The 22,876-nt window shown below is 38.0% G+C and overlaps 1 protein-coding gene across 4 annotated transcripts in view; it reads right to left on the bottom strand.

Annotated features, from left to right (window-relative positions):
* The window catches only part of HIVEP2 (HIVEP zinc finger 2), a 196,717-nt gene that overhangs the window by 107,081 nt on the left and 66,760 nt on the right, over positions 1–22,876 (bottom strand). The window contains exon 1 of one of the 4 annotated variants that reach the window (XM_050787314.1): positions 13,963–15,351. The exons of the other annotated variants lie outside the window; for them this stretch is intronic. The gene's annotated coding sequence lies outside the window, so the exon portion shown is untranslated. Of the gene's footprint in view, positions 1–13,962; positions 15,352–22,876 lie in introns of those variants that run through there. 4 annotated transcript variants of the gene reach the window in all.

Here is a 22,876-nt window from a genome sequence, read left to right as displayed (position 1 = left end):
TTTTCCCAAATGAAACAACAGGATTTTAATGTGTCTGAAATTTGAGACCTTCTGATAAATTATGCTTGTTTTCTGGTTTTGTTGTTTTTCGGTTTGTTTGTTTTCAGTAAAGGCTTGCACTTTATAAAATATCTGTTTTCAGTATTTGACAGCACTTGACAACCATTATCTCATTACTTTTTACCACATCCTGGTAAGGGGGAAATGGCAGGTAACTGCATCACTTTTCACTAAAAAACAGACAGCAAGGGGTTAAAAAAAAAAAAAAAAAAAAAAAAAGTCTCCCAGTTCCACCTACTGCATGCACCACTTTAACATCTAGGATTCTCCCCAAACCATTCTCAGAGAAAAAAGTGAAAAGAATCTCCTTTGACTCGCTTTGGTCACTGCCCCCAAGATACTGAAAACTCAAAGATACTGAAGACTTCAATGTACAGTACATTGGGGGTGAAACTAAAAGGCATATGCAAGAAGTTGACTCCCCCCTCACTGCAAATAATTCTAACATGACCGATGTGCTACAGAAATCAATAGCAGTAACGACTACCTTTTCTGGAACTGCTTCAGCAGTCAGCTGGAGAGGGGGCCTTGCTAAGCCCAGGCACACTGCCTGGATCAAGCACTGAAAACAAGCTTCACAAAAGAGAAGCGTGAGTCATTTACTTATTAAAGAGATAACTGTAAAGTCTGATTCAAACAGACAAGCGTAAAGCCTTCAATGCACAAACCAAATGCTTGGCTTGGAGACCATAAAATGCAATCAGCAATGAAATCTAGGTTATATTACTCAACTTTCAAAAGTCTAATGCCCCTTTTTATCCTTAGAAAGATGACACAAAGAAATGACCTGTGAGAGAGAGTTCTGGTTAGCAGGGGCTCCCCAAAGACACTGAGCCCACAGCAGGAAGTGGAGGGGAAACCTCAGTGACTGGTCTGAGACCAATCTGGTCTTCCGTGTAAGGTACAATGCAGATAAAGGGGATTACTGTACTTCAAGTGGGTTCTAAAACATTCTACATTATTCAAAAGGACAAAAATCTAGTCAGGTGTTGCCCAAATGGTCTCCTCTGTGATCATTTTTCTCATGTTGTTCAGAAATGTAGTGGTGATAGTGCATTTGTGAGACTCTGTGGCCAGGAAATAACATCTCTGTAACCCCAATTTTAAAATCATGACTTCACCATCACCAACCAGCAAACACCAAAAACAAAAAGGTAAAAACGTCTAAAACACTGTTAGAAAGTGAAGCTTGAGTTCATGAGCAAATTAGAAAAAAAAAAGTCATTTGCCATCAGATGTTGTCTGTCAACTTAAAAAAAAAATCCACATAAAAAGCGAATTCAAACAGTTCTTCTACAATAAGCTATTGTATAGCCCCTAGATCTAAGTCATTCACAACTCCCGGAAATAACTGCATATTCGCCAAATGCTCTTATTTTGTATGTTCTCACGGGGTTTCAGGACTTGTGCAAATTGTTTTCCAAGCACCATCCGGCCATAATGACCAGGTTAGAACTGATAATTATGCCTGCCTGTCTATAGGTTTGTCAGCTAAAGAAATCCACAGACGGCTGCATCATGAGCAGAATTCTACTTCGGGTGCAGCTGTGCTGACCACACTGCATTAGAAAAACAACCCTCTTTGCAATAACCAGTTCTGGGCATCACTGGTTAAAAAAGACTAGTTTCCTGTTTTTCTCAAAAACTTCAGAGTGTGGGTATTGCTATTTTTTACCCCACCCACACATTTTTCTTTTTAATTGTTGAAGATTAGGTGCTGTAAACACCTAATCATGAGCACTTTTTTATATTAAAACTCCGGGTTTAATTTTAGGTCAGATTTATTCTTTTCCAGAAGGGGACTCCCCTTTGTTAAGACTTGTGTGGCTTCTCCCGCGGGAGCAGGGAAGCCACGGGGCTGCAGGCTGCTGTTCAGGAGGCGCCGGGGTCAGGTCTTGGGTGGGGGAACTTATCTGTGGCCCGGTGTTCCCTGGGCAGCTGTCCCCCACCACTGGCCTCCTGATGGCCCAGCTATGCATGGTCCCCGGCAGGGATGCTGCAGCTGACCTAGAGCAACAGGTGGTTGGGAGAAGAGGGGCTATTCCCCCTAAAAGAGTATCTCAACCCAGGCTTGGGAAACAGCCCTTACTGATGAAGGCTGGGTGACTAATAGTGACATAAAGCATCAAGATCCCAGACATATCGTCTTATTTCTGTTTATACTATGCCATTTCTCTTCCTCACTTTGAAATGTTACTTCCTTTCTTTCAAGAAGAGTTTGAAGTATATGAAGGCAGTGGACATTCTAGCAGGGCTGCTCCTGGTGCCTGACCCCTTCACTTCACTCTAGTCCCTCTGCAAATGTCACCACCTTGCAGATCCCCCCTCTCCCTTACCTAATTAATGCACAGGCATGAGTGCTGGGCAGGATGACAGATATCTGTCTCCCACTCTCAGAGGACGCAGCACTGCTCTGTTCACTCCTATAGCCCCAGTGCCTTAAACAGTGCTTGGAAAATAGCAAGTGTTTGATTAATATTTCTTGAGAATAAATGACCCCCTCCCTTATCTGCTTTATCTTTTATCACACCTCCTCTCACCTGCTCTCTTATTTTATTTATTTATTTATTTATTTATTTATTTATTTATTTATTTTAATTTGAGACGGAGTTTCACTCTTGTTGCCCAGGCTGGAGTGCAATGACGCAATCTTGGCTCACTGCAACCTCCACCTCCTGGGTTCAAGCGATTCTCCTGCTTCTGCCTCCCGAGTAGCTGGGATTACAGGTGCCCACCACCACGCCTGGATGATTTTTTTTTATTTTTAGTAGAAACGGGGTTTCACCATGTTGGCCAGTCTGGTCTCAAACTCCTGATCTCCAGTGATCCACCCACTTTGGCCTCCCAAAGTGCTGGGATTACAGGTATGAGCCACTCTGACCAGCCCTCTCACCTGCTCTCTTGGGCACACCTCTCTGGAAACCCTCATCTACTGTATGCAATTTGTTTACATCTGCCTTTTTTATAATCCATAAATTCGTGGAGCTTGAGGACTGGGCTCAGCACACCTGGCATATAACAAGTGCTCAATAAACATCTGCTGGGTGTTATTAAATGAATAATTTGTGATTACCCACTTTGAAGCCAGGAACTATGTAGACACGGTAGAAAAACATTCTGTCTTTGATTTTTTTTAACCAATACTATAACTTTTGATCCCTACAAGAAAAGTCTGAGGCATTTCCTCAGCCAACAATATATGCTTAAAGGCAAAGCAATAAGACTTAATCTAGGAGGATCACTTGAGCCCAGGAGTTCGAGACCATCCTGGGCAACAAAGGGAGACTCCGTCTCTACAAAAAATTTAAAAATTTATGATGTCACATGCCTGTAGTCCCAGCTATTTGGGAGGCTGAGATGAGAGGACTGCTTCAGCCCAGGAGGTCGGGACTGCAGTGAGCTATGATCCTGCCACTGCTCTCCAGCCTGGGCAACACAGCAAGACCCTGTCTCAAAAAAAAAAAAACGAAACCCACATAAGCTTGTCGAAACAAAGACTAAAGAAATAAAAACTTAAAAGAAAATGATAAATGAGGGAGGACGCGGTGGCTCACGTCAGTAATCCCAGCACTTTGGGAGGCCAAAGTGGGTGGATCACCTGAGGTTAGGAGTTCGAGACCAGCCTGGCCAATATGGCGAAACCCTGTCTCTACTAAAAATAAAAAAATTAGCCAGGCATGGTGGTGTGCACCTGTAATCCCAGCTACTTGGGAGGCTGAGGCAGGAGAATCACTTGAACCTGGGAGGCAGATGTTGCAGTGAGCCGAGATCACACCATTGCACTCCAGTCTGGGCAATAAGAGTAAAACTCCGTCACAAAAAAAAAAGAAAGAAAGAAAAGAAAAGAAAAGAAAAGAAAAGAAAAGAAAAGAAAAGGAAAAGAAAAGAAAAAAAGAAAAGAAAAGAAAATGATAAATGAAATGTTTATTGCTGTACTGCTGTGCAAGAAGTTGAGGTAATATCCTTTGAAAGTTCCTGAAAAGAAAGAATTCTAAGTAAAATCAAAATCTTCATTTTTGTTAAAGTTCACAGTAGGGAAAGTGTTAAATCTTTTTTTCTCCTGTAAGTTTTCCTTTTAAAGGAAAGGCAGATATTCAGCAAAGATCTCTATCCCTTCAGACTTCCAACATTTTTCTGAACTGTAAAAAAGATATGAAAAAAACCGAGCCACAATCACCCTTATATGTTATGTACATGCATTCACTTCATATCACTCCCACTCATGTTAAGAAGAATCCAGGTGATAAACACTTAAATGAACTCCTGATGTGAGGAAAATATATGTATTTTTTTAATCATTTGTTTCAAGAATTTAAAAAAATTATCACTTTGGGAGGCCAAGGCGGGTGGATCACAAGGTCAGGAGATTGAGACCATCCTGGCTAACATGGTGAAACCTTGTCTGTATTAAAATACAAAAAATTAACCAGGCATGGTGACGGGCACCTGTAGTCCCAGCTACTCGAGAGGCTGAGGCAGGAGAATGGCATGAACCTGGGAGGCGCAGCTTGCAGTGAGCCCAGATCGCACCACTGCACTTCAGGCTGGGCAACAGAGCAAGACTCCGTCTCAAAAAAAAAAAAAAAATATTAATATGTACATTCATACTCTAAAGCTCTACAACAGTGGTCCCTAACCTTTTGGGCACCAGGGACTAGTTTCATGGAAGACAATTTTTCTATGGACTGGCGGCAGGTGGGGGGTTGGGATGACTGAAGCGCATTGAATGTATTGTGCATTTTATTTCTATTATTAGTATATTGTAATAATGAAATAGTTATACAACTCAGCATAGTATAAAATCCGTGGGAGCCCTGAGCTTGTTTTCCTGCAGGAAAACTAGATGTCCCATCTAGGGGTGATGGGAGACAGTGACAGATCATCATGCATTAGATTCTCTTTGGGCAAGTGACCTAGATCCCTGGCATGCACAGTTCACAATAGAGTTCACGCTCTTATGAGAATCTCATGCCAGTGCTGATATGACAGGAGGTGGAGCTGAAGTGGTAATGCTCGCTCACCTCCGCTTACCTTCTGCTGTGCAGCCCAGTTCCTAACAGGCAACAGACCACTAGTGATCCGTGGCCTGGGTGCTGGGACCCCTGCTTTACAGGCTATCCATTGCTGCACAAATTTTATAGTAGCTTTATTCCGCACAAATTTTGCAACTTGTCTAAGCAATAGACTTTTTAAAATGAGAGAAAGCTTCTTTAATTCCCATGTTCCTTATTTAATGTTGGAAAAACTAAAAGAGAAAGAGAAATTAAGTCAACTATCATTTCACAGAAGACACACATCTATTTTCAAGGAAGTTAAAATCTACTTAGACAGTACACGAACATGCATACATCAGATAACAGAAACATCACAACAGAATGACATGCCAGCAAGTAACACCTGAAGACAATACTGTCAACATATTCAAATGCTGAGGCTCATTCACAAAGGAAAACACAGGCTAGAATAACAGACCTCTTTGGTTATGTATGTTTGTAAATAACATAATCATTGTCTTATATATTACTACCAAGTAGCAAAATCTTTCCCCATTCATTGACAGATCAATTGGAATGGCCTTCTCCCGTATGATTCATATATAAGATGAAATTTACTAATAATGAGAAGTTTTGACATAGGTACTAATGACTTGAGATGAGTAAACCAGATTTTATTTATGAAAAACATATTGTCCCCTCCCATGGAAACCAGAGCTATGAGGTAATAACATTGGAGGAACTATAAGCAACATGCCAGAGCAAAGAAGTAATTCTGTTACTTGAAGGTATCCTTGGATAAAGTAGAATAGCACCATATACTAACAGAATTTATTTTAAACCCAAATGCACATTTTTCCCATCAGACTGTTGGTAAAAAGTAATTAGTATGAAATGGTAATACCCCAAATTTAACGTTCCAAAAGAATCTGTTTGGGCTTTCTTTCCAAATCATCACGTAAATGCCCTTAAAATTTGCCCTCTCCCTCCAAAGAATGTAATGTCATCTAAGTTCAAAGTTGTCAGTCCCACACTTCCAAATTATAAATAGATAAAACTCAGTGTATGGAACTTCTGTTTAGAAAAGGATTCCATTTCAAAGTGGGCTCCTAAGAAAGAAATGGTAGGTAAGCACACCAGTCCGGGTGGAAGCCTTACCAGAGATTAGAATTTGGTCCACCTGCAAGAACAGCTGGCTATTCTGGACAGCTGCAGGACAATGGGGGAAATAGCTTGAGAGCTACTGATTGCTGTAATAATTAAAACCAACAGCGACGACAAAGCGGCACGTGAAGTTTTATACTGTTACTTAAATTTTTTTTTCAGGGAAATTCAGGTTTATAAAGTTAGAGTGGCACACCAGCCCAGCAATTTGTTAAGACTCTATTATCAATCTTTTATACTGGAATCTGTTAGCAGCCCTACATTCTCTTTTTACACTACAGAGAATAAACGCTAATACCCAAAATGTGTGTTCGACTAACATATTTACAAGAATAAAGCAAATTTATTGTACTAGATTCCAGATGTGAAAGATAAGTGTCACTCCTTCAAACAATTTCTCCCAATTTCTCCTACCTTTGACAGTTTCAAAAATTGTGTATGCGTGTACATACACACACGTATATAGATACACATACACAATTTTTGCATTTGCTACATTAGCAAGTCTATTATATATTATGTAATATACCTATTATATATGTAATATATAATTACATATAATAGGTTATATGTAATATATGTTATGTTATATGTAATATGTATTATATGTTATATAAAATGTAATACATTATATATTACATATATTATGTACTATATATAATATATATAAAATATATAATTACATATAATAGATATACTACATAATACATAATAGATTTGCTAATGTAGCAAATGCAATATATAAAAAAGGCAAGAACAGATTCTGTTGCATTTTTTTAAATAAATTATCTGTTCACAGCTCCATAATACACCACGAAATTTAATATGAAACCTCTTATAGCAAAACTATATGTTAAAACAAACTACCAATTTTAGCAGTTTGGGTTACTTTAATGTAAATCCTAGATACAAACCAAATCTTTTGTATCTGCCTTGTCCAATGTTCCTGACATTAACATATTAGGACTGTTTTTATTTCAAAATCTCAGATCCTTTTGGAAATTACAAATTAACTTCTTTAAATTACTAATGGCTATTAACAATTACTATACAAAAAAATAAATTTTCTAAGATATTGCTTCCTGAAGAATCAAAGCATATAGGATAAAATATTACAAAATATTTCTAAAGATAGGGCACAGCAAATATCAAGTTATGAATTTTTTAAGAGATTTTAATTGAGTTCTCAGAAAGAAAGAGGAAATAAAATAAGTTTAGAGAAGAGGTCAAATTCAATAGTAAATGTCATGCCAGGTTGAAAGTAAATGAAAAATACCAACGTCTTCACAACACCTCACATCTACATTCATCTAACTATGCTTTTGAATATTGCGCATTTTGAGGTCCCTGCTCTGTATGAATCTCTCGGACAGAGACTAGGATCCTCCAAGGAATAAGACACACTTCTTTCTGTGGGAAAGTTCACATTCCAGTGAGCACTGATTCAAGGAATATTTGTAGTCCACAGGTCCCAAAAACACACTTATAAGCAAAATCTTTATTTACATCTCATGCTTATTATTTTATGTAGCTTTTGTTCCATGTGGAGAAATGTTTATACTGCTGTAAACAAAGATCATATTAAGAGGATATGTGTGTTAGCAATTTTCAAATTAAATGTGCATGATTTACCTTTGCCCCTACCATTGGAAAGACCACCCAGTAAGCAGCCAGGCCAGCAAAAGGGCTGTAGGGGGTGTCCTTTCTTTCCTCTCTGCTACCCTTGTTGAGTGTTTTACTCTTTTGTCTATCTCTCCCCCTCAGTCCAGAAGCCTTGAACTAAAACCTGCTTTGGCTGGCTCTCTGTATGTCACCTCCTGCTCAACTCCCAGCCCCATCACCAGCAGCCTACAGGAGTGTCAGCTGGAGCCTGGAGGTACCTTTAACCAAGCATTCTAGGAACAGCCTAGAAACAGAGGGTAAAGTGCTGCTCTCACAATAGCAGAAAGAGCTGTGTTCCTCAACATCACAGCTTATCACTCAGAATGAAGTTTTCCAAAGAAACTGACAACCACATTTTAACTTCCTGACTATTACTAATACTTCAAGTACACTACAGGTCAACTCAACTTTTATGACTTAGTGAAAAATAATAAATATTAATAAGAAAACTGTTTATCCTTTGAGGCTATTGTATATGCACATAGAGGAGCAAAGAAAACCGGAGTCTACACAAAACACTTGTTTACTCAATAATTTTTTGAGCACCTAATAACTTTGAGGTATATACATTTGCTATTACATATGTATCTCAGTTAAATGCCTTTATTTTATTGCCTTTCTTTTTAAAGGATTGCTTCTGAGAATTAGAGACTTTAATTCTATTCATCCTCCAAAATAATAAACACAGGGTAGGGAAAATTCACTACACAAATCTTTCACTCACATTGATGACACTAAATCATGTCCCTCAGAATTCTCCATTCCCTGAAAGTCCTAACCCTGTGAGAATTCATATAGCCAACCAATTCCATTACAAACTGCAGTGACGTCCCAAGGGGCTGAAACATCTATCCAAGTCATCAATTCTCATGTAACAAAAGTTAACTATGTCTATATCTATGTCTATCTACCTACACGTGCTAGCACTTAGAATTCAAAAACAGATTTTCAAAAATAGTTTCTTCCAGCAAGAGATTTATTACAGCCTAGTTTACTTGGCCACGTGAATTTTGTTTTTGTTTTTGTTGTGGTTGTTTTTTTATTCCTTAATAAGAAAATAAGTCTCTTGACAGCTACTATTGCTCTAGGAAAACCAAATCTCTTCTGAATGATTCCAGACATCCAATATGCTGCCATTTTTATACTCCAAGATAGAATTTGGATGGCTATGTATAACCCATGAATTCAAATTTTGTTTTCTATTGTGCTTCTAATTGCTTATTCAGTTAGGATGTGGGATGATGCACATTAACGCTGTCAGGAGCATTTTAAGAAAATGCTGAGTGAAAGACATAAAAATCCTAATTTCATTAAAAATTAGCCAAAAGAGACATTAGGATTATGCTACTAACTAGTGAAGGTCTGAAACTGAGAAGAGCAAAAAAGGAAACACTTGAAGGAATAATGTTACTAGTACTTTTTTCTTTTACTTAGTTCAAAATTCCTGCATAATTAATACAGTAATACTTAATAAATGCCAATGAACCTACCATCTCTTCTCTCTTGAAGTTTAATTAGGTAATTGACTTCAGGCATACTATAAATTATAATAACATTTTAATTACTTTTTTTAATGTGCACACTTAAAAGATTTATAAACAGGAACAGAACAGCCCAGTACATTGAAAAGAGGCACACCAAATGAAATGAAGCACATGACCTAGGACAATGACAGGCAGACAATTTGTAGGAGATAGAGGTGAACCAGAAAGGGTTTCACATACTTCAGTAAACATCAGCTCTACTGCCTTGGGACGAGTTAGGAACAACCTATTCAGGCTTTTTAATAATCTTAACTTATAAGGAAGGAGCTGGATTCCTCTGTCAGTTACACTTCTAGGCCATCCCAAGACAGCCTCTTCTTACAGTGATAAAGCACAGACTTTTGAGGATCAGACCTTGGTTCGAATCCTTCCTTTACCATTGGTCAGCTGGATGACCTTAACAAAATTAACCTCTCTAGGCTTTGAGTTCCTCATCGGTAAAGTTTGTAAATAGAAGAAAATACCTGTTTTGGAGGGCTGAAGTGGAAATTAAATTAGGTAAGCAGTATGCTGCACTGGTGAAGAGGCATGCTCTAAATCAGACTCTCTGAATTCTAATCCTGGCTCTGCCTCTAATGCCCTCTAGAACCTTGGGCAAGTTATTTAGTTTCCTTGTGCCTCATTTCCCTCAACTGTAAAATGAAGATAGTATCAGCAACAACCTCGAAAACTTGTTGAGAACCTAAATAAGTTAATACACATAAAGCACTCCTGGCTGGCAGATGGTAAGTGCTCAATAGATGTTAGCTACTAATAAATCACTGAGCATAATCACTGATGCACGATACTTGGCCATACTTAATTTTTCTTCCTTTTATACAACCCTTATTTCCCATTAGTAGACAGTTCCTGAAATTCCACCTCTGCTGTGAAATTTTCTCGTAGAGTTAGGTCAGTGCTAACTCCTCACTCCTTTATTATCTCTTTCTCCCATGTATGTAGATCCATCTCAAAGTGCCTACCTTTAATTTTAAGTTTCTATACAATGAGCATTTAGTCTTGGAGATTCTCTTTATGAGGCAGGATAGTAATTCCAAAAGAAATAGGTACTTTGATGCTAAGGACAACGAGGAGAATTACTGGGAAAAGGATAAATATATAAAGCTGTGGAAAGGGCTTTCTCTTTATCTTTAAGGTCGGTCTCTCCCTTAGTTGATTTGACCACATCAGGATTTCATTTTACCCTAATGGGGTGAAAGTGCAATGAGCCTCAGGCCAATGTGGCTACTTACCCCTTTCTAACTGCTAAAATACAATTTCCCTTTGCCATGAACTATCTTTATAAAAAGTGAAAAAGAAAATAAAAGTTAAGCTACAATCTTCCAGTGGGAATTTTCAGTCCTCCCTGTGGTAAACTGGTGAACAGGAGAAGCTGACAAAGGGTAAGGATCCAGAGGGTTATAAGAAATCTTAGGTAGGGAGGTACTGACTCCAGTATTTCTAAGCTGCTCCGGGTAAGTACGGTGGTACAATTCTTGTAATAAAGAATTGGATGTGTGTGTTAGTGTGAATATTTCTTTTAATCCAAATGCACTTATTTAGAAAGCATCACTGTCTGTTTATATCAGAAAATAAGGATTTTACTCTTTTGCTATTAGGTACTTTCATTGTCTGTTTTTTTTTCTTTGTATGCTATTAAGTATCAAGTTTTGTGGTAATAACTTTACAGGAAGGCTGTGGCCAAACCTGGTGAAGACTACACATCAGTGGTATTTCCTATTATACGAGCCAGGCAATCATATATATACTCAACCAGATTGTATTAACTATCAGTGGCATTTATCACCATGGCACCTAATCTACTATATGTTCGGTCAAAGATAAAAAAGTATATGGCTTGAACTGCCTTCCACAAGTCAGTTGTTATCGTCACAGATTGATTGCAACAGATATGCTTTTGGTACACAGAATCTGAACACGTTATCTCTGACTCTTCCTCCACCCACTTCAGTGACAGCTTTGGTCAGCAACAGCTGCAGGTGATATATTACTCTACTTGTTTAAGAAGGTGGCATAAATACAGAGACGATATGACATAAAGCTGTGAATGCTGGACATAGCTCTTATAAAGTTTTCCTGAGCCAATCAAAAAAACAGGATATGTGCTAAAAGAATTTGCATATGCTGCCAGTTACTTAGAAAACATGTGGACAAATATATGCTTTCAGTAACTAATGAATTAATAAAGGTGGATTAGCATGCAAGCCTTGGTTGCTATCCTAATGGTTTTAAGGCAATAAAAAATTCCAATAGGATCCCATATGAATTTCTTGAAATGCTGTGCTAGAATAGGTCATTTATTTTTGCATAAGTTCCTATTCTTGCAAATAAAAATAAATTTCCAACAGTTTCATGGTCACGCATTGAATAACACGACTTCAAGTCCTATATATTGTCATTTTATACCTCTAATCTGGCATAGATTAGCAACAGAAAGGAAAAATACGCATATAATCTTAAAACTAGAAAGATCACATTGCACGACTGCTGTGTCAGTAATTTCCGCTTTCAAGATTTACACAATGCTTGGACAATAGGTATCCTACCGGGCTACAGTTCACTTAACCTCATAGTCCAGCTGATGATTGATGAAGGGTCAAGAGAGTAGCAGACTTTGGGTGCACAACACTTCAATCCTTTATCAAAAATGGCAAGAGGCCACATACTACAATAACGGAACAAATACTTCCTTTTACCGTACAGTAAATTCCTTCCTCTGATTGGCTAAAGCTTCAGTGCATGGTTCACAAGAACAAAAATACATTCTATCATGAGCAAAACACATTTTAAAGAGCAATCACTTAAATCTCGGGCCAAGTGAAATGTCTATATCCCTATAATAATTAATAACCAAGTGTGTCTATTTGTCTCCTTATGCTAAAATGTCCATGAAAAAGTTCATTAGTGGACTTCTGAAATCTAACTCTTCAGCTCATGTTGCACAAATCCTTATACATCAAGACACACACCCACCTACAAAGGCAATTAAACTTTTCAGTATGTGCATGAGGAATATACAGAATGATCTAATTCAATATAGGGCAAACTACAATAATATTTCCTTCTTTTAAAGTTTTTAAAAAGCCCTATCCAGATCATTATTATAAATTAATTCAGAATCAGGGGACTATATCTATTTTGAAAGAAAATAAGGAAATAAAACATTATTTCAAATGTGTGAAATTCCGGTTAATTGGATAATATTATGGTAAATGAGAGTTAATCAGAAAACACTTATCCTAACCCATATTGTTGAAAAATCTTATTTTTCATAATTGATAAGTATTGCCTCTATAAGTATGGCATTTTCTCCTTTTTAGTGTAAGTCTGAACATTGATTCAAATTTGTAGAATAATATAGATTCAGCTTAGGTAGAAGATTTAAATATAATGTTGAAAATCCTAGATCAGTGGTTCTCGGCCAAGGGTGATTTTGCCCCCTAGGGGATATGTGGCAATGTCTGAAGACATTTTTGATTGTCACAACTGGGGAGAGGGAAAACTACTGGTATCTATTGGGTAGCTGGCCAGGAATGCTGCTAAACATCCTACATTGCACGTGAGAGCCCCTCCAAAACAAAGAATTATCTGGAACCAAACATCAACAATGCAAGGGTTAAGAAATCCTGGCCTAGATGTTGCTTTAAAAAATAAATTATTGACAGTATGTCATGCTTTCTTCCAGTTACCTACCTCTTCCCTGAAAAATGAAGTGCATGTAGCGAAAAATGTATATTATAGCTAATCAAAATTTTACTCCATAAAAACAAATTTATTTGATAAATATATATAGTATCAGCTACACACAAATTTCTGACTCAGAGTAAAAAATGATTTCATAAAAATAATGTGTTCGAATGTAATACCCAAATCAATTCAATCTTTACACGTTAACATGTATGAAATAATTATCTAATTTTAAAATTTGTTCTCAGTATTTAAAAAATTCTGAAGTACTATACTGAATTTTCTCTGATCACTTTCCCACAACTTAACTCACTTGATTTTTAACATGACAAATAGGGCACTCCAACTTGTAGAGCTATTTATAATCTCAGAACAGAAAGAAATAAATGTAAAAGTATATCACCACTTTCAAATTTAAAATGTATTAAAAATGTATACTGAATTACAATAAGATTAACCAGTTAAATCAAATTAAGTGTTACATTATATATACATTAATTATTTTACTCTACTCTCCAACTTCATTTTATTGACACAGTGACCCAAAAAGGCCTGGACTGAAAGGGAATTAATACTATTAATCTTGTACAACACACACATGTTCAACCATTAGATAGATGCTCATTACCTTCCTTCTTAGCAAAAGGAGAAGACTGATCCTTAATTTCTCCCACAGAACACTGATCCAAAGTGGCCCTTCACAGAGATTGAAATGCAAGCCTCACTCAGAGGCCACAAAGAGACAGGGAGGGGACTCTTAAAACCATCTGGCAGCAGTGACCACTGAACGGCTGTGCATTCATGTTCTACATATCACAGACAGAAGGTCCCTGGATCCCATCAAGACCCACCTGGGTCTGCAGCAGCCCACACCCTGCCACTCCTTTGCGGTTCAGCACCAAAGGTTATTACTGACTTGAACATTTTTATACAGCAGAGAAGGACCCGTGGGTTGGAATGAAGAAATATGTCCAGAATCCAGGAGGTCGGCTTCCTCACCATACACTCACTGACCACATGCCTGTGAGCCAGTCCTTGAGTGTCTCTGAGGCTCAGTGTACATATCTGTAAAACAGGTGTTGTTGGGAGGATTAAATGAAATCAATGTACATGAAAGAACTTTATAAACTGGCAGGCCCCATAAAACACATGAATTTGTTTTTTGCGGAATGTACAACAGGGCCTCTCCTTCTTCTTCCCCTGACGTTCCATGAGCATCCTCCTGCCCCCTTTTATTTCCTCTCAAGAGACAGGTCATCAAACTCAACCAAATCCCATCCGATAGAATCTACAACAGTCTGGGGAGACGCAAATGGTACATTCCATCACTTTAACATGGAACTCTATTTCTTCCTATAATCTGTATTGAGTGGCAAGTGCTCTGGGTGCATTACTTCACTTAGGCTTCACAACAACCCTACCATATAGTAATCATCCCTGTTCTACCAGCAGAAAAGTGAAGCACAAAAAGATTTAAAACTCACCTGATTTTCACAAAGCTAGAATTCAGGGAACCAGGACAGGAGGCAAGACCATTTAATTCCAGAGCCCACACTCTTAACCCCTACCACAAACAACCTCCCATTTTAAAAATAGAGTTGTTTCTAAAACCAAATACCAATTTTTGTAAAGTGAATCTCACAGTGTGCTGAGAGCCAAGCAATGTACAATTACCATACTACATAGATATACTGAATCTTTTCGCTTTGTACACCTACTCTTCCCAACTTTCTCTTGGTCAGGACACTGATAGCAGGACCAGTGAAACCAACATTTTGCCTAAAACATGGTTCTACCAGTGATTTTCTTAAGTTCAAGAAGAAAGTCGCTTCTCCACTGAGATATTTACAATCATCTCTGACACTGCAGAAGTGAATTGCTGGTATGTTTGGTGAGATAATGCAATCAGTGAATACGTGAAAATAATGGTAATAATAATACATGCTTATTCATAATAACTTCCAGGTTACAGAATGTTTCCATTATACATATCTCACTAGACTGGATCATCCAGCCATAAGGGGAGTAAAAGATGTGCAAATACTGGAAGGAAAAAGGTAAGCCAAGTGTCAGAGTAACCAAAGAGAGAACTAGTGCCCAGGGTTCTTGCTTATTCATTCTACAACCAAAACTGCAATTTTGGAACTTCTGAAGGACTAGAAAAGAACACATGGCTTTTGATTCCAAAATAATTTTGAAATATTTTCCTTTTAAGGAAGACCATAAAACAAAACAAAAATTTTATTTAAAAAATTCTATCTGCATTTTTATATTATAAATATAATCCTAGAAATACAAAATTTACGTTATGGAGCACACTGTGTGAAGAGACCAGAAGTAAAAAAAATCACAAAAATACATAAGTAGAAAAGTACAATGGCATATGTTTGCATTAATACCCTGTTTGGTCCCTATCCATTTTTACCTCTTCTCTCCCTAGTTGCTACTAGCCCTTGCAGGCAGTTATAATGACTTAGTTTGCCTAACCCCCCCCCCACCCCAGGCTTAATACCGGACTTTAAAAGGGACTCAACTAAGGCATGAAATGGTTAATTGATGGAAATTAGGTACTATAAAATAAATGGCACACAGACAAGCAACCCTAAATTCAGCTGAAATGCAACTTTGAGCAAAAGCAAGCCATAAATTTAATAGCACTACAACAAAAAATGCTCCTTTTGAACTTGACAGTTCCCAGTCATTCAGCCCAGAGTAACACACAGGGAACAGTCCTCAGAAAGTTCTGTGGTGTCTTCTGAATCACTGCCATTACCCGAGAAAACCCCAGGAAGTGGTTTGACTGAGTAGCTGGACCAATGCGTAGGTATCAGCTGATGTCTCTCACACATACAAGTCAGTAACAATGGGGACATTGTGAAACCAGGAATAACCTTCCTTATCTTTAGTAGTTGGGGAAATCATTTCTAACTCAGTGAGTATATAACTTGGGAACAGGTCAAATGGTTAATTATTCACTGAAAGCCTAGTAATTAATCTGTGTTAGATCAAATATCATCAGACCTGAATAACATAAGGATGTCCGATGTCTGGAACAATGAGTCTTTGGAATCGCTTCCATAAAGCAGCAAAAAATCTTTCCTAAACAGTTACGACCAACAAAGCCTAATGCAGGCAGTTGCTGGCAAAGACCAACAAAGCCTAACAGGCAGTTGCTGGCAAAAACTAATCAAAATGGATCGTGATTTCATAAAACCTTTCAAAGTCAGTTTATTTTAAAATGTAAGTTGATGCCGTCTTTTTCTGCTCCAGCAAATGGTTGGTGCAAACCACAGTATTATTAGGTGAAACTCCAGCTGCTGATAAATCTGGGCGGTTGCAAGCCAGTGAGCTCTCCCGGAAGAAAACCATGCAATGTCACAGAGTCCATCCTCACATGTCTTTATCTAACAACCAAAGGAAAAGGTCCAAGACATCCTGCCAAACCAAAACTAAGAGATGGTGTGATTTACCTAAATCCAGAGATCTGAACTAACTAGCTACCTCTTTTCTGCAACAGAAGTTAGCCCTTTAATGGCCACGATTGAGGATCATAAAAGGAAGTTATGATTTCATGCAGTATTGGGTTTCTCACAGTTCATAAATTTCCCACTGGACGCTTTTCAATGTATTAGCCCAATAGTTAGCACCCTTTTTGACTGATTTGGCTATTGTTTTTCTATATTCCCAGTATCTACAATCCCAACTTCTGGAAGTATTAATTATCCAAAGGATCTAACAAGGTCACAAGGGCAACAATAAGATACAACTTTTACCCATAACCGCAATATTCCCCTCACAAGAAGAATCTGCAATTCCAATTCTAAAGCATTACACAGCAACCCTTTTTTACAGAAACCACACAGCTTTGACCCCAGCAAGAGCCCGCTGCACAGAAACATAGAACAGATTCACCTGTCTTCAACACTCAGCAGTATATGTACCAACAGCTCTCCAGCTCTCCTGCTCTCCTGTGCAAAGTCGCAGCCACCTTTTGGGAAATCCTTTATATCTATTCACTAGAAAAAAAAATGGCTGTGTGCCCCCAATCTAAACAAGATATTTAAAGAAGCAGACTTTTTTTTTCTTATCTCTACTTTCCCAAAACAAGTGGATGCCTTAAAAACAAGCTATTTATTCAAAACAGCAAATTCTGGGATGGACTGAGAATTAATCCAATCACCAACATTATTTTGAACACCAATACTATTGACTAGTAAATGATGTACACCATGATTTACCATGGGCTATACTGTCTTTTATGTTATTAAAACTTAAAAAATCATTGTAAGTATATTTGACTAAATTATTTGAAAACAATTAAATAGGGAATCCTTTCCCTATTTCTTGTTTTTGTCAGGTTTGTCAAAGATCAGATGGTTGTAGGTGTGTGGTATTATTTCTGAGAGTTCTGTTCTGTTCCATTGGTCTATATCTCTGTTTCAGTACCAGTACCACACACATGTACTCTAGAACATAAAGTATAATAAGAAAAAAAATTTAAAAAAAGAAACCAATGAATCCATGAATGGAATATATGATTACTTTCAATTCTGAGCACACATTTTCCAGCCACTCTGTATTGACAGAAATACACCATTTGCATATGCTGAATTTGGCATGGTCATATAGCATTAGGTTCATATATTATATGAAAAAACAAGCCTTCTCCCCATTACCTCTTCCTATCCTGGCCCACGGGAATTTTAAGAACAGCCTCCAACAGAATGATAATAAATTAACATATTCATAAAAAGAATAGATGAGGTATTTCCTAGCTCCTGAATCTTTTTAAGTTGACCAATAATTCTTCTAATTATCTAAGGAATGAGCAACATCCTTCTAAAATACTGAGTTTTCTGGGATCTGACCATCATCAAAAGGAACACACAGTTGCTCCAATCCCTGAGCACTTAGCATGACTTCAGTCTGAAATGGGAGGACACACCGTACTTAAATTGACCCACTACAAATGGTTCCCCTCCACTCAGCCATTTGCTATTAAAAGAACCAAGCTGTTCTGAAGATAAGCAGGAAGAGGATATTCAAAACGTGTAGGCGGGATATTTTCACAGAGCTTCTCTAAATTCCAAATACCTGAACAAACTGAACCAAATTAAAAACTCAAGTTTTTAACCTGAGTTAATAAAAAACAATGTTCACTTCCTTTTTCAACTACTCATGAACATATTTTTATATAAAAACTTAAATGAAATAAAAATTTATAACAAAACCTTCGGTAAGGTTGCTTACAAATGTTTTCAAAACACCATGAAACCAGAAGTTTAAATTTCCATTTTTAGATTTTTTTCCTCCAGCTCAGGCTTAACAAAGATATACCTGTTTAGTTGCTTTTTTAAAAAATCTATTTTTGTCCCATATAAATTAGTAAGCAGGCTAAGCATGATTACTGTTTTGAAATCAGTGTTTTCAGAAGACCGCACGCCCCCATTGAATTATAAGGCATGTACTGAGTACATCCTATATGCTATCACCATGGACGTTCAAAAGAGTTATAACTATAACCCATAGCCCTATGCCTAAGGGCTAAAAATTAGGACAGGAAAGACATGTATATATAAAACAATTACACTCTTCTATGACGGGTAGAGTCAAAAGAGAAGAAGGAAAATTATTGACAAATGCAGCCAGCAAGGACCAAAAAGAAGGACACTCAGGAGGGAAGAGAATGAGCAAAGGCTTGAAGATCTGAATAAACATAGTCCATTTATAGGACATTAACGAGGTCAACTGGACTGGATCAAAGGGCTTAGAGACACGATAAGAATTAAAACTGGCTAGGTAGGGCAGCAGAGGTTCCCTGTCCTGACACCTTTGGTTTACACATAAGGAAGCCAGGCTCAAAGTGGTGAATGAGTCAACAAATTCTTCCTATACACCTCTTCTCTACTAGGCACTGAGATGCAGAGGTGAATAACAAAATGTCAGTGACTTCAGGGAGTCCACACTGGGGACAGTCAGACAAAAAATACATCAACTATTAAGCTGATCATTTCAGATTATGATCATTTCTATGAAGTAAAAAATGCAATAAAAACTAAACTACCGATGGATGAAGGAAACTGCTCAAACTTGCGTCATAGATGGCCTGTCCAAAGAAGGGACATTTGAGTTGAGACTTGAACAATGACAAGGAGCCATGCAGGGGAGATGCAGGTAAAAAGCACTGCAAGTAGGAGAAACAGTAAGTGCAAAGACATGGACAAAAACAAGCTCAGCAAGTTTAAGGAACAGAATGAAGGCCATTATGACTGGAATCTATCTGGGAATGAGGTGTGTAGAGGAACATGAGCTCAGAGAAGCAGAGCCCTATGGGCCATGGTGAATAGCTTGGATTTTATTCTAAAGGTAAGGAGAATGAATCTATTAGATAATCTTTAGCAAGGGAGGGTATTATATAATTTATATTTAATAGGCTATTCTAGGGAGTGTGGAGACAGGGAAGCCTGTTAAGAGCTTTTGCAGCATACAAGGCCAGATGCTGGTAGCTTGGATTGAAACTATAGCAGAGCAGAGAGTAAGAAGACATGACATTCAGCATTTATTTTTGAGAGAGAGCCAGAAGCACTTACTGGATTAAATGTGAGTCTTTGGGGAAGGAGAGGAATCCAGGATGAATTCTGGAATTATGGTCTGAGCAACAAACATGGTTGATTTACTGAAACATGGTTCTGTTTAGTGAAACGGAAAGGTTTGGTGGAGGAGCACAGCTGTAGGCAGGGAGTCATTAATAGTTCTCTTTTGCCTATTTCAACTTTGATATGTCCATTAGACAGTCAAGTGCATGGATTTAGGAGGAATACAAGTTGAGAACTCATGATAAGATCCATTAATGAAAATAAAACTTTGAAAATTATTAGCATTATTGATGATATTCTAAACCATGCTGGGATATCTGCTAGAAAGAGAATTTAGATAAAGAAGATAGAAGGATTTAGATAGAACCCTAGGGGAGTCCAACACTTAGGGGAAGTCTAGCACAGAAGACTGACAGGGCTAGATGGGAGAAAGTATACTGTCATGGAAGCTGGGAGGATCAAGCATTTCATTAAACAAGACAGAGTGGTCAACTGCTCAATATGTTGCTAAGAGTTGAGAAGATGAAGACAAAGAATGACCACTGGCTTTGGTAAGATATATGAGAGGTGAGGAACTTAAGACAGTTAATAAAGATAAATTTGAGGAGTTTTGGTGAACAGTAATGTTTCCAGGGTCACAAAGCAAGTTAAAGGCCAAGCAATTTAAAACGGGTCTCTGGATTCCACTTCCTGTGCTATTTTTGTGGCTCTAAGCTACCTCACATCCTACGGATAATAAAGACCCTCTGAAGAACTTTGAGCAGGAAAGAGGGGTGCAGAAAGAAAGTTATTGTAAAATTAATCTGATAGCAGTGTTTGAGATCAATTCAAGACAGAAGCTTCCATAGTAGACAGGTGCAGTGATGAGAGCCTGTATTACTAGACAGCAACAATGGAGAGGAATAGGCCACAGGGACAGCTCCAAAGAATGCACGAGGCCAGGGAAAGTTAGAATGATTCCCAACGAGTACCACTGATCCCAAGAACCATCCAACAAGATAGGAGAAAATGAAGTGGTGAAATGCAAAGAGGGCTAAGCACTTTTGAAAAATTCTATTATAAGGATATGCCACACAATGCCTGTATTTAAAAAGAAGACGTAAGTCAGGAGTGGTGGCTCACACCTGTAATCTTAGCACTTTGGGAGGCCGAGGCAGGTGGGTCACTTGAGCCCAAGAGTTTAAGGCCAGCCGGGGCAACGTGGCCAAATCCCATCTTCACACACAAACACACACACACACACACACACACACACAATGCAAACATTAGTTGAGCATGGTGGCATGGGCCACCTGAGTCTCAGCTATTCAGGAGGCTGAAGTGAGAGGATCACTTGAGCCCAGGGCGTTGAGACTGCAGTAAGCTGAGATTGCACCACTGCACTCCAGCGGGTGTGAAAGAGCAACACCCTGTCTCAAATAAAAACATAAAAGTAAATAGGCTGGGTGCAGTTGCTCAGGCCTATAACCCCAGCACTTTGGGAGGCTGAAGCGGGTGGATCACAGGGTCAGGAGATCAAGACTATCCTGGCTAATATGGTGAAACCCCGTCTCTACTAAAAACACAAAAAATTAGCCAGGCGTGGTGGCGGGTGCCTGTAGTCCCAGCTACTCGGCAGGCTGAGGCAGGAGAATGACGGGAACAAGGGAGGAGGAGCTTGCAGTGAGCCAAGATTGTGCCACTGCATTCCAGCCTGGGTGACAGAGCAAGACTCCGTCTCAAAAAAAAAAAAAAAAAAGTAAATAAAAGTAAAAATAGGGCATAACAGTTTCTACAGAAGTATCAACTTTGTATATTTTGTCCTTTTCTTTATTATCATATATGATCACTTTTACCATTGCTAATGCTTTGAACAAAATCTAAACTAGTCTTCTTGGCCATCTTTACCATGTAGTCCAACCTGTGCACTAACAAGCTCATGAAGTACACATATGTCTAGTTAGTTTTAATCAAGAATGCCCTCTTTAATTATTCAAGTTTTATTAGGTGACTGCTAAGTAACTAAGGCCAAGTGAAGAAAATATGGCCACAATATAAATCAGTATTTCCAATGAATACCACAATACAAATTTTAATTTAATTCCCTAGAAAGTAAATAATGTAATATCACAGTTCAGAATTGAAATTCCTTCTCCAGAACATTTCCATTCAACACTATTTAGGATTTACGTATCTTGTTCCTGCCCTAAAATGGTTTATTACCAAAGTCCAAACAGTATCTTATTCCAATGTATTGTGTATCGTTATATACCTTTGGTTAAATTAGAGAAAGTAAAGAGAAAAAAAATCCAAAGTTTGGCTGTTGAGCCCTTCATATTCCTAAACTATATCTTTACTGACCTTTTAATTCCAACATGTGAAAGGCACTAGAAAAAGTAGGAGACCTCCTGAGATCATAGCCTCCTGAGAAACTATGCTATTTTCCCCAAAAGAAATACACTGGTACAAGGAAGTGGGAAACAATGAGGGTTATAACATGGGCTTGTAAAAGGTATTTCAACTATTCTTTAGCTTTTGTGATTAGAAAGATGCATTGCTTAATCGTGGAAATGCAACTGAAAGAGTGCACAGGCAAAATTTCCAAACAAGTGCTCGGATTGTGTGTGTGTGTGTGTGTGTGTGTGTGTGTGTCTTAACATGCAGCCCAAAAGGTGATGCAGCACTCTTCCAATATATTATTTAACTAATCCTCATGAAAATATTTCCATCACTGATTTTTATAGGAGTGGAGGCAATCTTGATATTCTCGGCAATTGTCAGGCATATTTCTGATATCATTTAAACTTCTGATGCAGTAAACTGTCTCCAAAAAACTCTGTCAAAATCCACATGACATTGGCTTCAGTACAATGAGAAAATGGTGGAAACAGAGTGTACTCTAAAATCACATTAACACAGACTCATTAATCACTGCGTTGCTAACAAATGTTCCCAATTTCAACATGTATTTCAAAGCACAGCTCTACACCCTTCTGTATACATAATTTTCCAAACGATTCACATCTAAATGGCAATGAATTTATACATCCATTAAGATAACAACTGAGAATGCATTTTGAAGCAAGTATTCAGACCTAGAGTTTCTCTGGGTGTGAATTCATGAATTCAAAGCCTGTTTCTCGCCTTACTGGTGACAGCAGCTGAAGCAGGAAGGGATGGTGCCGGCAGT

This window comes from Macaca thibetana, chromosome 4, assembly GCF_024542745.1.
Source record: "Macaca thibetana thibetana isolate TM-01 chromosome 4, ASM2454274v1, whole genome shotgun sequence".
NCBI lineage: Eukaryota > Metazoa > Chordata > Mammalia > Primates > Cercopithecidae > Macaca > Macaca thibetana.
This window is presented reverse-complemented; position numbering and strand designations above follow the sequence as displayed.